Below are 16008 nucleotides of genomic sequence, written 5' to 3'. Positions count from 1 at the left end.
TTGTTTTTCAGAGTCCATCGTCTCTCATGGTTCGTCTACCGCTCCGATTTCCCCCCCTTCATTCTTCCCCTCCTGCTATCTTCTTCTTCTTCTTCTTTTTTTCTTCTTAACATATATTGCATTATTTGTTTCAGAGGTACAGATCTGAGATTCAACAGTCTTGCACAATTCACAGTGCTTACCAGAGCACATACCCTCCCCAGTGTCTATCACCCAGTCACCCCATCCCTCCCACCCCACCCCCCACTCCAGCAACCCTCAGTTTGTTTCCTGAGATTAAGAATTCCTCATATCAGTGAGATCATATGATACATGTCTTTCTCTGTTTGACTTATTTCGCTCAAGATAATACCCTCCAGTTCCATCCACGTCGTTGCAAATGGCAAGATCTCATTCCTTTTGATGGCTGCATAATATTCCATTGTATATATATATACCACCTCTTCTTTATCCATTCATCTGTCGATAGACATCTTGGCTCTTTCCACAGTTTGGCTACTGTGGACATTGCTGCTTTACAATTTTCTTAATAATAATATATATTGAATCATAAACAGAAACCTGGGCTTATACTATAACAGACCTGATTTTATTTTCTTTAAGGATTTTATTTATTTATTAGAGAGAGAGAAATCATGAGGTGGGGAAGGGGTAGGAAGAGGGGCAAAGGGAGAGGGAGAAGCAAACTTCCTACTGAGCAGGGAGCCTGATGTGGGGCTCCATCCCAGGACCCTGAGATCATGACCTGAGCCAAAGCCAGATGCTTAACCAACTCAGCTACCCAAGGCACCCCAACAGACCTGCTTTAAATTGTGACTTTACCTTCTGTTATCCAGGTTAATCTCCCCCATGTAAAATAGAGATAAGAATAACTTCCTTGGTGTACGTTTTTTCATTCTAGCTATCCAAGATATATGAGTTATTTTTCTCCCTTTCTTCATTTAATGGAGGTTAGCATTGTTTTCCAGTTCTACTATAAACATTAGAAATAGGTATCCCCTGGAAACTTGTGTGAGAGAGGATAAAATCATTTTGGATCTTAGGAAGATAGATTTCCATTTCCATTCCTTCTCCAACCTGCAGAGGCCCATGCCATACTTTAAAAATCAAAGCGCCATCCTGGAAATTATTTGTTCTCCCATCTGTATTTGTTTGAGGATCTGTGTTTGCTTAATTTTCTTCTCATAAAACTTGGAGAGATACTATTTTATTTAAATTAAAAACAATTTTTTTCAGAGTTTGTCTACTTCTCTCTCTCATCAATAAATGCTACCAATCAGTGATTGTATCACCTTATTTCTCCTCTATTAAAGCTCTCCCAGTGATAATCTCAGCACATTAGAAGATCAATTATATGGGCCTTGGAAGATAAAGTTGAAAAGATAACTAGAGGGAGAGAGAAAAAATGGGGGAAGGAGAGGGAATCCAGACCTGAGAAGAAAGAATTCTATCCTTTAAGTTTACTGTCAAGCATCCTAGTGAAAATATTAAATATTAGCAGTATCAACCCATGTCCTTGTGGTATGGCTCCTTAATTCCTTTGATTAGAACCCAATGTTAGGAATTCAGGAATGGGGATTATATCTTATTAGAGCCTTGGTGATTAATTTTGAAAATGTCACAGGGCATGGGGTGAGAGGTCAGTGGGTTTGGACAGCGTAGATGAATTAGTGCAAATCCAAACCCCTATTTTGAAAAACAACTCAAAATGCATGTATTTCTTAAGTGTTCCATGGAGGGATTAACATTTTCTCCTTAGGGGAACTAAGCTGAGAATTTGAGAGTTACCTAAAAATTTTGCATCTGCATCATTTATGTTGCTTCTTAATTGGAGTCACTAAATGTTTAGTGTTGTTAAGTGGTTAATTATGAATATATCTACTGATTACATTCATGTCAACTGAGCTGTGCAGTTATAACACTGGAGTATTTTCTTCACATGGAATTTGAATAAACTAGTGTTTAAGTCATATTTCAAGAATTATGTGGAGAAAGCCCAATATTACATGGAGAGAATGCCATTTTGGGGTTGTCTTCCAATTTCTTTTGTCTTCAGTATTGACTAAAACTTAGCCACATGAAAATTTCCCACAATAATGTCCTAAACATTCCTTTCTCTATTTATTCTCTTCTCTCAGGGATCACTACTTCTTTTGAGCTATTTTAGCAATTAAGAGTTACTTATATGCAATGAATCGCACATGTATTTTATGTTCTTCTGATCAAAAATATTAAAATTTGATTTGAAAGATTTGGAAAATCAGGGGAGTATAAAATCTGCAATATTCCTAACAGCTGAAATTAATAGTTGTAAAAATTCTGTGAATATCTATATGCAAACTATGCTTATATTTTCAACTTATAAGAGTAAATAAGTTGAGTTCATACCATATGTTTGTGTAACCTTTTGACATCTGAATTTTTGTTTTGAATTTCTCTTTGCCTGATTATCTTTTAAATTTTTTTAAATAATGGGCCAATTGAATGATAAGTATTTAAAAAATAGGACTTCTCTATTTCTTCGTGATCTCCATGTATTGGTACATGGCAAATGAAAGTTCTCAATAAATACCTTTGTGTGAAGCAAATTCAGTTGCCTTCTAAAGTCATTTGTTCTCTTAAAGTCTTATTGGTCCTTAATTATGGTGATAGATTAATACAATTGCCTTTAAAGAATCCATGTGCCTCAGTTAGCCCAGGGTGGAAATCTACCACTTAAAAAGTATTATTATACAAATAAATATGCAACAGAAATGAAAAGGTTTTGTTGGTTTGGTAAAAACAAATCAAAAAAGCAAGAGAAGAGGAAGGAGCTTTGTGTTTTAGAACTCACTGGTTCATCACAGGAATTTTAAGGGCTATGAAGGTGCATAAAATCATGGTACTCTAAGTCACTTGAGAATAAAATATACATCCTTTAATTTTTTTTCTTTACCTGTTAGAGAAATGCAGTGTAAACACTCTTGGCAGATATCAGCCAAGGTTAATAATAAGCAGAGTGCCTGTTGGTTTTTTTGTTTGTTTGTTTTTTAATATGAAGAGAGTAGAGTGACTTCTAAAGTTAAAGCACATGTAAGCTGTTGTTTGGTTCAAAAAACTTTCTTTGGAGTTAAAAGCTCCCACTCAACAGTTTATAGAAAAATACAGAAAGGAATGTGGACTCTTTCTGCCATAAAATATTTTTATTTCTTGTTTTACTCTTTTTTTTTTTTTCTGGACTCCCCCTTTTGCCAGTGTTCACAGTTTGGTATTACAGCATACCATTCAGAGACTTTGTGTTGAATATTCCCGTGTTAAAATGCATATGTGTATAATTATTCATCTTGCCCTGCAGTATCCACTGTTGACAGAATTCTCATTCAAGCTAGCATTATATACTTTTACTTTTCTCCTCCTCCTGGTTTGTCTTTTTCTCACTTGGGGATTATTGATTATTCTCCATTGTAGGTGGGATGCACCTACATGGCTCATTTGTGCTTGCTTCCTTCTTGTTTGGAGACTCAGCAAGTTCAGCACAATGCTATTTATTGAATTTATCTGTCAATTTCTCCTTCCTTGCATGGCTGACTAATTCAATGGAATCAGCACAATAATAGAATGTACAGGATAATGACAAATCTTTTTGAACAGAAAATTAAAAAGAGACTAGGTTTGAAGACCAATCACTTGAGAAGGTGGCAACTTCTAAAGTGTGTACAGGACATTCTAGATGCGTATGGCAGGACACTATGATTATCTGATAGCTACCTCCCAACTTTCCATTAAATGTCTAAGAAGATACACGGAAGGACATAAATTGGCAGCAAGATTATAAAATAAAAATGGGAAGAGCCTATATCTAAAGCAGAAATTACCCTTTAAATATGAACAAACCAAAAAAAAAAAGAGATAACCTTTAAAGAATATAAAGAAATAAAAATCAAAATGGTCTTACTTTGTCATATCATTAAATAGTAAAAATCAGTAGAGCACCTTTCATTAATGGCTTAATCTTGAGATTGGCTTAGGAAATGCATTCATACTCTACACATCCTAGTGAACACTGGCATAGTAGCTGACCACTGATAAAGTAGGAAAATAAACCGACCGATAATAAATCAGTCTTGTTATGCATTGAAAAAAAATTACTAGAAAAATAGGCAACCCTTCCTGAACGAGGTACTAACTAATATCAGAGCTAAAATTCCCCTGACTTCTGTCCCCACCAAGGTCAGCTCCAGTCTGTCTACATCAACACAGAAACTACGTATCTTAGGAGGCAACATGTTTGAGATAAACGGTACAGAGAGAGGGATGCATGCTTAGTTGTAAAAAGGGAAGTACTGTGCATACTGTATGCACATGGGCGTTTCTATACCTTCAAAGAAGAACTTTACATGGCATAAAAGAAAGGATGTTAAATAGGATGGTTTTGAATTCCAAGATTATCTGGTACTATTTAACTGAAAAAAAATTTCCTACCTTCTTTGTGCCTTAATTTCCTGATTTGTAAAGTGGGGGTAAAACACTTCATAATATTATTGTGAGAATTACATAAGTAAGAACTAAGTCTGGTGTTTGGTACATATAGTAAGCACTGGATAGATGGTTGCCACTGCTATTGTTTGTCCTTGGTTTAGGCTTGCAAGGAAATGAATCCCTGCTAGCGGTGAAGATTAAGCTAATAAACCAAGCCCATCAAGTTAAAATTCAGGTTTAAACCTGACAATTGAAATCCCTAACCTCAAGTGATTACCTCCTATGTGAGCGAAATGCCTGGCCTAAGTAGATCTCTCCCTGTTCAAATTTAAACAAACATAAACAGTCAGAACAACTAACTGAAACTAATGAAAAACATCTGAATGAAATTACTGGTTCAGGCAACGGTCAAGAATTTTTAATAAAAAAAAAATATACATGCAAATATCCTCAAAAATTATTTTAAAAATTTAATAAATTGGTTTATGGGGAGCTGGCTAATTTCATAATGCTAAGGTACCACTACACACATAACTTCCTAATCAAAGGAAAAAACTAAAATTATGCAGTGAAGAAATCAGACTGTTTACATGGTAACCCAGTAGTTGTAAGTCAGATATTATAGGTCGCTTATATGATGCAAGATATAATAGATGAACTCCATGATGTACTCAAGGCAAAAAATTTTAGTAACATCAGGAGATAGAGGTGATAAGAGAATATCATCAGGAGATACAGGGAATAGAAGAACATCATCATGGAGACAACCAGTCAAATGACAAATGTGATAGATTCTGCATGATAGAAAGCTTAATCCCTTCCAGTTTGTGTCTGAAAAAGGACAGCACTCTGTTAAAAGGAACCAAAGGAACATAACGAGATGTAATGCTTGGTCCTGAATTAGATACTTATTTTTTCAAACCGTATTAAAAGGACATTTTATAATTAGTGCCTGTTTTTGTAAACTGTGATATGCATTACAAGAAAATAAACAGGACTTCTGTTAAAATGTCTCTGGACACAGTTGTGATAGATATTTTTTATGACCTGCAAAGGTTCTTTTCCTTTCATCATGTTTTCTTGATAACCAGGTATAAAACTAGACCAACTAATGGGCATTTATGAGCATAGTTATGAATCTAGTGCTCTTGACTAAAGGAGTATTTCAAGAATTGTTTATTATGATTCTCTGAAAGGTAATTATTATAAAAACAAGAGAAAGAAAGTGAGTCATATTATCCTTCCGCCTCCCTTTTTGTCTTTACCCTTTGGACCCACATTGTAAAATGTTAATTTGCCATTGAGGACACAACTAGAGGGTAATGTTCCTTACCCCAGGTCCCATGGCTAGTGACATTTGGAATTTAAATGCCGGTAGTCTAATTACAGAAATCATGCTGTTAGTTAGAGTCTTCAGCTATTGACCTCCTAGGAATATGTGGTCACAACCCTAGAGAATAGGGTGAAACACCAAAATAAAAAATGAGAATACAAACTTTACTATTTTTCATGGAAAACCTCAACCTCTTTTAGCTACTTTGTCAGCTTATAAGAACTTCTGTATGAAGTTTGATACTTAGAGTCCCAGCTCCCACAAAATTGTTCTAAAAGCCTCAACACTAGTTAAGTTACTGACAAAAGTAGGAAATATGAGAATGACACACATGGTTTTTGTTCAGATCACCTGGGGAAGGCGCATCATACTGTCATCAACATCCAGCAGTGTCTGGGAGTGACAGAAGCAACCTTTCAGAGGTGGCACCTACTTGCTCTGTTAGTGAAAAGTTGAGATTTGGATGGCGTTTTCCACATTCTCGACAGTTCGTGACATACTGATGGGATTAAACAGGAAGACTGCATACTGAGAGTTTGCTGTGACCTAACAAGCAAAGTTAGAGAAGTCATTCCTGGTCACATAAGAGATTTCATAGCTTCATTTTTAAAACTTGTCTAATAGTTACTAGTTTTTGTGATTATTGGATATGCCTCTATCATATTTGGATGGCCTCTAGTCCAGCAACATGCAAAGCCAGTGTTGAGCTTAAGATCTGAAGTCAGGCAGCAGCATGATCTTAACTAATGAAGCAGGGTGGTGATAGTATATACCATATACTGCAGTTGTGAGGATAAATAAAATGCCGAGCACTATGACATCCAATATATACTTACCACAATACAGTACTTGTCATTTCCTATGACCCACTTATTTCAAGCCTACAACATCTTCAAGAATGAAATATTTTAATGCACTGAAAGTGTCTGTAATCTCTTCTCTTCCTTCTTACTGTACATTGTGGTCTTCTATCTCTTCTGGCCACTTGCTAGCTATCTCTAAAGGAGTATAGAAATCTTTGAGTCCGTGAAGCTCTCTGTCATACCTGACAGTGCTGTTATCTATCAACTGATAGGTTTTTATTTTTCTTAATTCTGGATGAGCTTAAATAGTTGTATTTCACATATTTACTTTGAGAGAGGTTTGGCTCACAGCTTTCAGTATTGTTAGCTGTTTTGCATTTTTCTCTTTTTTTGTATGTTAATTTTAGTGTTAACTATGTGAGTTGTTTGATTTATTAAGCCACATTCTCTGTTTGTCTAGTATCATCCTGCTCTACAGAGATAAAGATTAGTTAACTTTGAGCATTATACTAGTTTGGTATTCTTGACTAACTTTTTTTTTTTTTTTTTGGCTAACAACTGACTCAAAAACAATGATTTGCATGCATTTTAAATTTTAATAATGCAACAGCTACAAACTTCCCACATTTCCCCTGATAAGCATTCATTTTTTTCTTTTATTTTTATATGAACTCGTTCTCCATTTTTACAATCAACCTTTGAAATTTTCTTATTTTCCCATACATTACAATATATTAATATGTTGAGGATAATTATTTGTGTTTTGTCTAGCAGATCATGTGTATAAATTTTTATTTTGCAATTTATTTTCTTGTGAATGCCTCTTTTATAAAAGTTTTCAGGTGATTGGCCTGAATTTTATGAGGTCAGTTAAATGCAGCAGCCATTAATGAAATTGCTGGAAAATGTATCAGTGTTGATAAACACTTAATTAGCTTTGTTTATTGCTGATTGGTTGTAGTTCCATTTGTGTTTAAGGTATTTTGCTTAAAATAAGGATATGTAAAATGACTCCTTAAACACACAATATGTATTTTTTCATGTTCTCTGGCATTAAGAGCAAGTATACAATATCATGATCACTGTCAGCTAATTTGTGCTATAACATGCTCTTCAGTAGTATGTGTTGTTCACTAAGTTATGACCTCTTTCTGGTGCTTTTTTTTTTCCTCTTCTGTTTGGTGAATAGTTTAGACAAACGTGTATGTGACATGATGAAACAAAGCAAGACTATCACAGTGGCTTATAAAATGCAGGTTTTAGATTATCTTGAGTTTCTTTTAAGAAGCTGCTATGTCTGGGATGCCTGGGTGGTTCAGTTGGTTAAGCATCCAACTCTTGTTTTTGGCTCAGGTCATGATTTTACGGTCATGAGATCCAGCCTCATGTCAGGCTCTGTGCTCAGCATGGAATCTGCTTTAGATTCTCTCCTTCTCCCTCTGTCCCTCCCCCTCCTCTTTCAAATAAATGGACAAATGAAAATCTTTAAAAAAAGGTGCTATATCCAAGAGAATTGGAAACATTTTTATAGAAATATTTGTACACAAATGTTCATAGCAGCATTATTTATAATAGCCAAAAAGTGGAAACAACCCAAATGTTTACCAGCCAACAAATGGATAAATAAAATGTGATATATCCATGAATGGAATATTATTCAGCCAAAAAAAAATAAGCAGAATAGTCATACATACCACAAAAGGATGAATTTTGAAAATATGCTAAGTGAAAGATGTCAGATATGAAGGCCACATGTTCTATGCCTTCATTTATATGAAATGTCCAGAATAAGGAAATGTACAGAAACAAAGTAGGTTAGTGGTTTCCAAGGACTGTGGGAGGGTGACTGCTTAATGGATAGGAGTTTCTTTGGAAGTGAAAAAAATGTTCTGGAATTATATAGTGAAGATGGTTGCACAAGCTTGTAAGTATATAAAAACACTGAATTGTACACTTCAAAATGCTTTAGTGGTAAATTTTATGTGATGTGAATTTTAATACTATAAAAATGAAAAAGATATTAAATAGAGGATATAAAAATAAGCCAGTGGATTTAGTAGAAATGCATTGACATTAAGAACTGCATAAGTCTAGATTTTAGGAGAAGAGATAAACATGGATTAGTAGTTAGAAAATGATAATACTGAATATAGTATGTTTTTGGGTAAGAAACACTTATTACAAACCTTTACAATGCTGAGTGTCTCAATGTTCACAAATAGACTCTTTCCCCCTCAGAAAGAAAGACAGGTAAATAGTCATTGATGGAATGGATGGATGGAGTAGTGAATTCACAAACCTCACTGAAACAGACTCACAGCGCTCTGTTACAAGGAATGGACAGAAGAGAGGATAATTGATACAGCATACCTGAATTGGATGTAAAGAGGGATTTCACTGGAGATGTTCTATTTCAACTTCTTTGGGAAGAATGCATAGGACTTTTCCATGGTGTAGATGAGAAGAGAACATGAGCAGTAAGAGCTTTCATCCCATCTTAACTCCCTTCTCTATCCAGAATGGTTAGTCAGTTGTACATTGGGCCCAGTCATTCATTCCCTATATAATTGAAATAACTTACAATCATTATTTTTTGGTTTAGTTTGTAAAGTTCAGTTGTCCTACAACTTCAGCATTTCTGCTCAGGGGAGGCCATTAGAACTTTTTTTTCTTCTTCTTTTTTTTTTTCTACAAAAGCTAAGAAAGCATATTTCCCTTTATGAATTTTTCAAATGCTCATTTGATGCTTGTGTGCTCTCTGCCCCTTTGCCTGGCCTGAAATCTGCTGCTTCTCTAGTTCATCTCTTGCTATTTGCCAATGTAAATGCAAGACTGAAAACAGACTGAAATAGTAAGGGCATGTTGGCAACGTGAAAAAAGAAAGGAAAGAAAGGCAAATAGAATAAGTACTCAAAGAGGGAAATGGGTAAGGGGTGATGGATTGCTATAAGAGGTTGAGGCAGAAAGAAAGAAAATGAGGAAAGAGTTTGGGAAGAAATTAGAATGATGCCTATAAGCTCGAAGTAGAGAAGGAAACCATTTCAGGAAAGATGTAAAAGTTAAGAATAGGATATAAACTTTTTTTTTTTTTAATTGTGTTGAAAGAATGCTGAACCAGTTGTCCTTTGCAAATATATTTTGATTTAGGGAAGTCTGTAATGTATATGAAGACCAAGCTTGCTTGCTTTGGTGTTGGGGGTAGCTGTATACTTTTTGGATATCTTACAATAATTTTCCCATTAATCCTTATAACCTTTCTGGAAGCTGTTTTTTAAAAAAATACCTGTTACCATCTATTCATGAATCTTATTTGTACCAAACTTCTTGTAATTGCTTAAAATGAACTAAGTCGTTATAAAAGGTGTAGTTTCAAAGCATTTATAATGGAGCATCAAGGTAGGAGTCTTTTATATAATCATACTACTGAAGGATAGGTGAATATGCCACTGTAAACTATGCACTTTTGCATAAACATTATTTTGAGCTAAAGGTAATTGAGAAGAAGCAGTTATAACAAAAGCTTCTTCTCCTCTCCTATTTGCCTAAAAGCAATATATAAACTTTTGAAGGTGTCTACTGCCCCCTCTCTATTAGAACAGACAAAATTTAATCACCTGAGAGAATGTTAGAAGTTAGCAACCTGGAGATGGCTCTGGAGGAATCTACATAAAAAACTTTACTGACTAAAAAAAAAAAAAAAAAACTTTACTGACTATTCCTTATCTACTGTTGGCTTACCACCTAGTATTTTCCTTTGTCCTGTCATTTCTCCACATTTATCATTTTTTGTTGAAGATGGTATATATGCTGGAGTTCTAAGCCACCTCTTTAAGTTACTCAGTTTTCCCTGGGTAACACACTGTACCCATGAGGTATTTGTGTTAGTAAACTTTTGTTTGCTTTTCTCTTGTTAATTTGTTATTTATTACAGGGGTTTCAGCTAGGAGCTTAGAAGAAAATAATTTTCTCTTTCATACACTACTGTAATTTTCTCTTGCAGTATAATTTACTTACATAGTTTTTGAAATTGAAGTCCTATAATAGAGCTACTAAAGTGAGCCAGCATCGTCTTTGAGGATGTTCATTTTTAACAATAATAAAATTATTTCTGATAGTAGTGGAAGAGTTATATAAGCTATGATGTCAGGAGACTAAGAGCCATGAAAAATTATCTTTCAGAAACATTTTATAATATGCAAAATAATAGCACAAATATGTATTATAAGAAATTACTAACATTAAAGTGTTTCAGATTATACCACAGAGAAGTCTTCAAAATATATATGAATTTTTCATCAGTCATTATGATATAGGTAAGAGGATAGTTTAGATTTTATTTTCTTATCTATACTGTTTTTGCCAGTTTAACATGATGTGTTTTCAATAATCACAGAGGAGCAATAAATAATGCAAATAAAAAATGACAATGGCTTAATCTACATAAAATGAGGTTATTATTTTCTTGTGGCCCAGGCAGAATAAGGAATTAGAAAGTAGTGGTAACTTAGCAAATAAGTAGCATACAGTGTTCATAGTTGTTATGGTAAGACCTAGATAAGCTATAGCAAGATGAGTAAAAAATACAAACTATTAAGGAGGGCACATACTGCATGGAGCACCAGGTGTTATATGAAAACAATGAATCATGGAATACTACATCAAAAACTACTGATGTATGGTGACTAACATAACATAATAAAATAAAATTTTAAAAATTCCCCTCCCCAAAAATACATACCTCAAAGTTCATAATTAAGAAATTACTATTCTGTAAATTTGATGAATGGGCTGGGTAACCAAAATGGTTTATCTGGTTCAGTTACTGTTGATAAGTCTGTATAATGGCTTTGCAATTGATAATTCTGTCACACCAGAATTTCTTTAATGATACATATTAAAATTACTTATGTAGAAAAATATAAAATTGCACTGGGGCATTAGGATGCCTCACAGCTTTCTTCCCACATCATTCCTCTCCTGTTTTATACCTCCTTTCTTATATTCTAAGTATACTTCTCTGATAAAAAATGAGTTACACAGTAGAGAGAACCAAGGGAGGACTTCCTTGGTTATTAAAAGTATCATTGTTGGGGTGCCTGGGTGGCTCAGTCGGTTAAGCGGCTGTCTTCAGCTCAGGTCATGATCCCAGGGCCCTGGGATCGAGCCCCACGTCAGGCTTCCTGCTCAGCGGAGAGCCTGCTTCTCCCTCTCCCTCTGCCTGCCACTCTGCCTACTTGTACTCTCTCTCTGTCAAATAAATAAATAAAATCTTTAGGGGCGCCTGGGTGGCTCAGTCGTTAAGCGTCTGCCTTCGGCTCAGGTCGTGATCCCGGGGTCCTGGGATCGAGCCCCACATCGGGCTCCCTGCTCAGCGGGAAGCCTGCTTCTCCCTCTCCCACTCCCGCTGCTTGTGTTCCCTCTCTCGCTGTATCTCTCTGTCAAATAAAAAAAAAAAAAATCTTAAAAAAAAAAAAATAAAATAAAATCTTTAAAAAAAAATCATTGTTACTCCTACCCTGTATTACACAAACAGTATATATTACTATAGAAAACTAGGAAAATCTAGATAAGCAGAACCACGGTAATTAGTCATCTATAATTCTAACACCAAGAGATTATAACCAGTTCCATTTGGTTTTGTCCATCCAGATGTTTTTCCTGTGTGTATGTAGTCACATAAATGATTATATATTTTTCAAATGTTTTATGGCCTATATTTCATATTTAGTTTTATAACATGAACATCTGTGTCGGGAAATAGTATTCTCTATTATTTTAATGGCCAGATATTATTCCATTTATGGATGAAAATAATTTAACGTTTTATCTCTTGAGGATAAATTCTTTAAGCAGAATTGATGAATCAAGGAATGCCTATATTTTATACTTCTAATATTTACAAATTTCCATTAGGAAATTTTTACTAATTTGTATATTTATCTACACTGAATTAAAGTACTGATTTAGCTATATCCTTAATAATTTTGGGTGGCATTTTTTTCTCTTTATCTGCCATTGTTAAGACAAAGTATCATATCTTCTTGAATTCTATTAGTAATTTGAAAAATTATATTGCATTAGATTTGCTATATCTGTATCTATGTATCTCTGTCCTACCTTTCTCTATTTATCTGCCTATACATACATAAATATATATACTCACATATATGTATTAAGAGTTTTAAAAACATTGTGAACTTGTATTTTGATGATGTGTTTGGTCTGTACATCAATTTTCTTATTGACAATAAAACTGAGCACTTCCCTTTCTTCAAATTGATAGTAACTACATAAAAACATTGTGAAACACTAAAGGAAAATACTATAATCATACCTATAAAGGGTACAGTTAGCTTAAAAATACATAGTTATTAAACAACGATTTTATACACCCATATATAAACAGGAAACAGATAAAAATTGCAATTTGTAAATAGGACAACTGTACTAAAATATATTAGGTGGTATTTAGGTTAGGTGAGCCTTATGGTCAAAATATCTGATTAATATGTGGATGGGATGTTTTATGGCTAACTTGGTAATAAATTCATTTATGTTTATGATAGAGCATTTTATTCATAGTGGAAGGTATAAATATTTTGGATTATTCAGGAGGTAATCAATCATGCTTAGTTTACTCTGGGCATCATTATTTGAAAGGGACATAAATGAATTAGAGAGTGCTTAATGTAAGGGGAGAAGATTAATCACAATATCGTGAGAAATGTTTGAAGAAAATAAGGATGGTTTACTTGGGATGAGTTAAGATTCAGGAATGGCACCTTTGTGTACAAACACTAGAGGGGTTATCACTGAAGATTTAATGGTTTGTTTATACTTGTAGGCAGGAAAAGGATTTGTTATGTAAAAGAATGAGGAATCATAATTGTAATAAATGTTATATAATAACATCCATAGTTGAATCAAACATTTCCCAAAGGAAGTTTTTGGTACATTCTCTCGCTGGACCTCTTTGTTCAGAGACTGGACATTGACCTGGCAAAGTTATTGTAGAGATGATTTTGTCATTTGACAGGAGTTGAACTAGATTACATTTAAAGCCATCTCCAGCCCTGAGATTAAATATGAGTTCAAAACTTGAACAACTGAGGGACTTTATGATATTCTATCCATTATAGCTCTAGAATATAATGTGTGAAAAAAAGATATTTTACAAAATATTTATAAATCTAAAGTTTGAAATTGTTTGATGATAACTAGGTTTTTTGTCTTAGTGAACTTACCAAACTATTTATATTCATCTCCTAATGCTCAGATTATATACTGCAAGATTAAAAAGCTAATAAATTTTGCTTTGTAAATTTTAGAATGAATAAGTTGAGAATTAAGATCTCATTTTGATTGTGTTGATTTTATAAAGAAGTAAGAAGAACAGAGGATTTCCAACACTGATGGCAGTTTGACAGAAACAAATGTCTTCCATAATGCAGTAAGAAAATTGACAGCAGAATTAGCAAATAAATTAGAGTACATGTTAGTAGAAATAGAGTGGTATGGAGTTGAAAGAAAAATAAGGAAGAGAGGAAACTGATACAGATTGCACCATGTGAGAGCTTCAAATATTTTCTGTTTGTAGTGTAATAGATTAAGCTATATGCTAAGGATAAAATGGAAAATATATCACATAAATACGTGTCATCATAGAAATGGAAGGATAGTAAGAGAAATAGGAGTCTGAAAACCAGAATGAAAGGAAGCAACTCATTTATTGTTGTCGGAAGGTAGTTGGTAAATGTTAGATAAGCATAGAAAGAAGAGAAAGTAGTTTGGGTTATTCTCAGTTTAAATATTTTAAGTTCATTCAATAATGTAGGGAAGATAGAGGAACTAGAAATTCCAAGGGCTATAGTTAAACGAGGGCCGTCTATATGGGTATTAAAGCTAAGTAGTGGGGTTGAAGGTATGCAGAATCATGTTAGGTGTAGAAAAATCTTAAAAATCTTTTAGTCAAATCCCATAATTAACGAATGGACCTTAGCCCCATATTCCTGAGAAGTGCATTCTCAATATGGACTCAAAAGGGAATTTATTAATTCATAAGATAATATATTCTAGTTTAAATAGCTTTTATTTATAAACTTAATACATTATTTAATACATTATATATTATAAATTATAAACTACTTATAAAGATACAAAAAGAAAAAGGTAAGTTACCTTTTGTCTAGTCTTACCCAAGTTCAAATTCCTTTAAGAAAAAAATCTACACATTGACGGGCCAGTGACATCCATTTTTTTTTTAATGTGTTGATATTTGACTTCTAATCATGGATAAAAGTAGGTGAGAGAGGTAAAACTGGAAAAAAAGAGCAAAACTGGTAGTAGAGATGGCAGTTAGCACACAGTCTACCAAAAGTGATATGTCATGACAGGTAGAAACTAGTGCAGGAGCAAGCAGGTGAAGAGGGTGAAAATGATGAGGAAAAAAGCCCAGCAACATGACTAGGATCTCAGGAGGGAGATCCCACATTGGCATAAACTGACTCAGTCAGTAAGAGTTCTCTCTGTATTCTCTGCTAATTTCAGACAATTTATGTTAAATTGACTCATACATTCTTCTAGGAAAGGGTGTGAGCATAACTGATCTGAAGATGGGACAGTAGGAGACAGGAACAGCAGAGGACAAACTGGTGAATGCCTAGGTAGAGTTTGGGTAGGGTGGGAGGATTGGAGACCAAGTCCCTTAAATATGAGTTGATTAAATGTCACATGGGGCTCTTACATAAAAATATGAGCATGGGTTAGACCTATGTTTTTCATTGCTTAGAGATATCCTAGGGAAGTTACCTTTTCTTCTCTTAGTATTCACATCTATGAAATTGAGAAAGTAATTACACCTACATGACAGGGTTGGTGTAAGAATTAAATGGATCATATCTATAAAGCACAGAGCATTGTGCCTGGCAGTTCTGTGACATCACTGAATGCTGTTGTTAATAATGATATTAAGTCAGGAAGGCATTTGCTTTGATCTGTCAATGTTTATGGAACATATACTGTGGTTGAGGGAACTTAAATCAAGTATGATGATCTTTCTAGTCCTTTCAAATCCATATGCGATTTTTTACTTTGGGTAGCTTCCTGCCAACGTCCAAATACTGCCTCTCACCATATGTAAATATAAAGGAAATAAGATAATGAAGACCAGACTATGAATTAATTTAGGGGCCTCTTGTGACTATCATCAGTTTTTGTCCTCTTTCTAATTGTGTTCTAATTTCTCCTTTTGTAAGAATAGTCATAGGTGTATAAGTCACAGTAGTGGCTAAATAACATTAAAAATATTTCATTATAAAACAGTTTTATTTGAATGGTTAGAAAATTAAAACTACCTCATTTTAGAAACTTTGCAGTGTCGTTTTCAGGGCTTTAGACTTTCATCGTTAGTATTTT

Source organism: Neomonachus schauinslandi, chromosome 1 (assembly GCF_002201575.2).
Source record: "Neomonachus schauinslandi chromosome 1, ASM220157v2, whole genome shotgun sequence".
In the NCBI taxonomy this organism is placed as follows: domain Eukaryota; kingdom Metazoa; phylum Chordata; class Mammalia; order Carnivora; family Phocidae; genus Neomonachus; species Neomonachus schauinslandi.
This window is presented reverse-complemented; position numbering follows the sequence as displayed.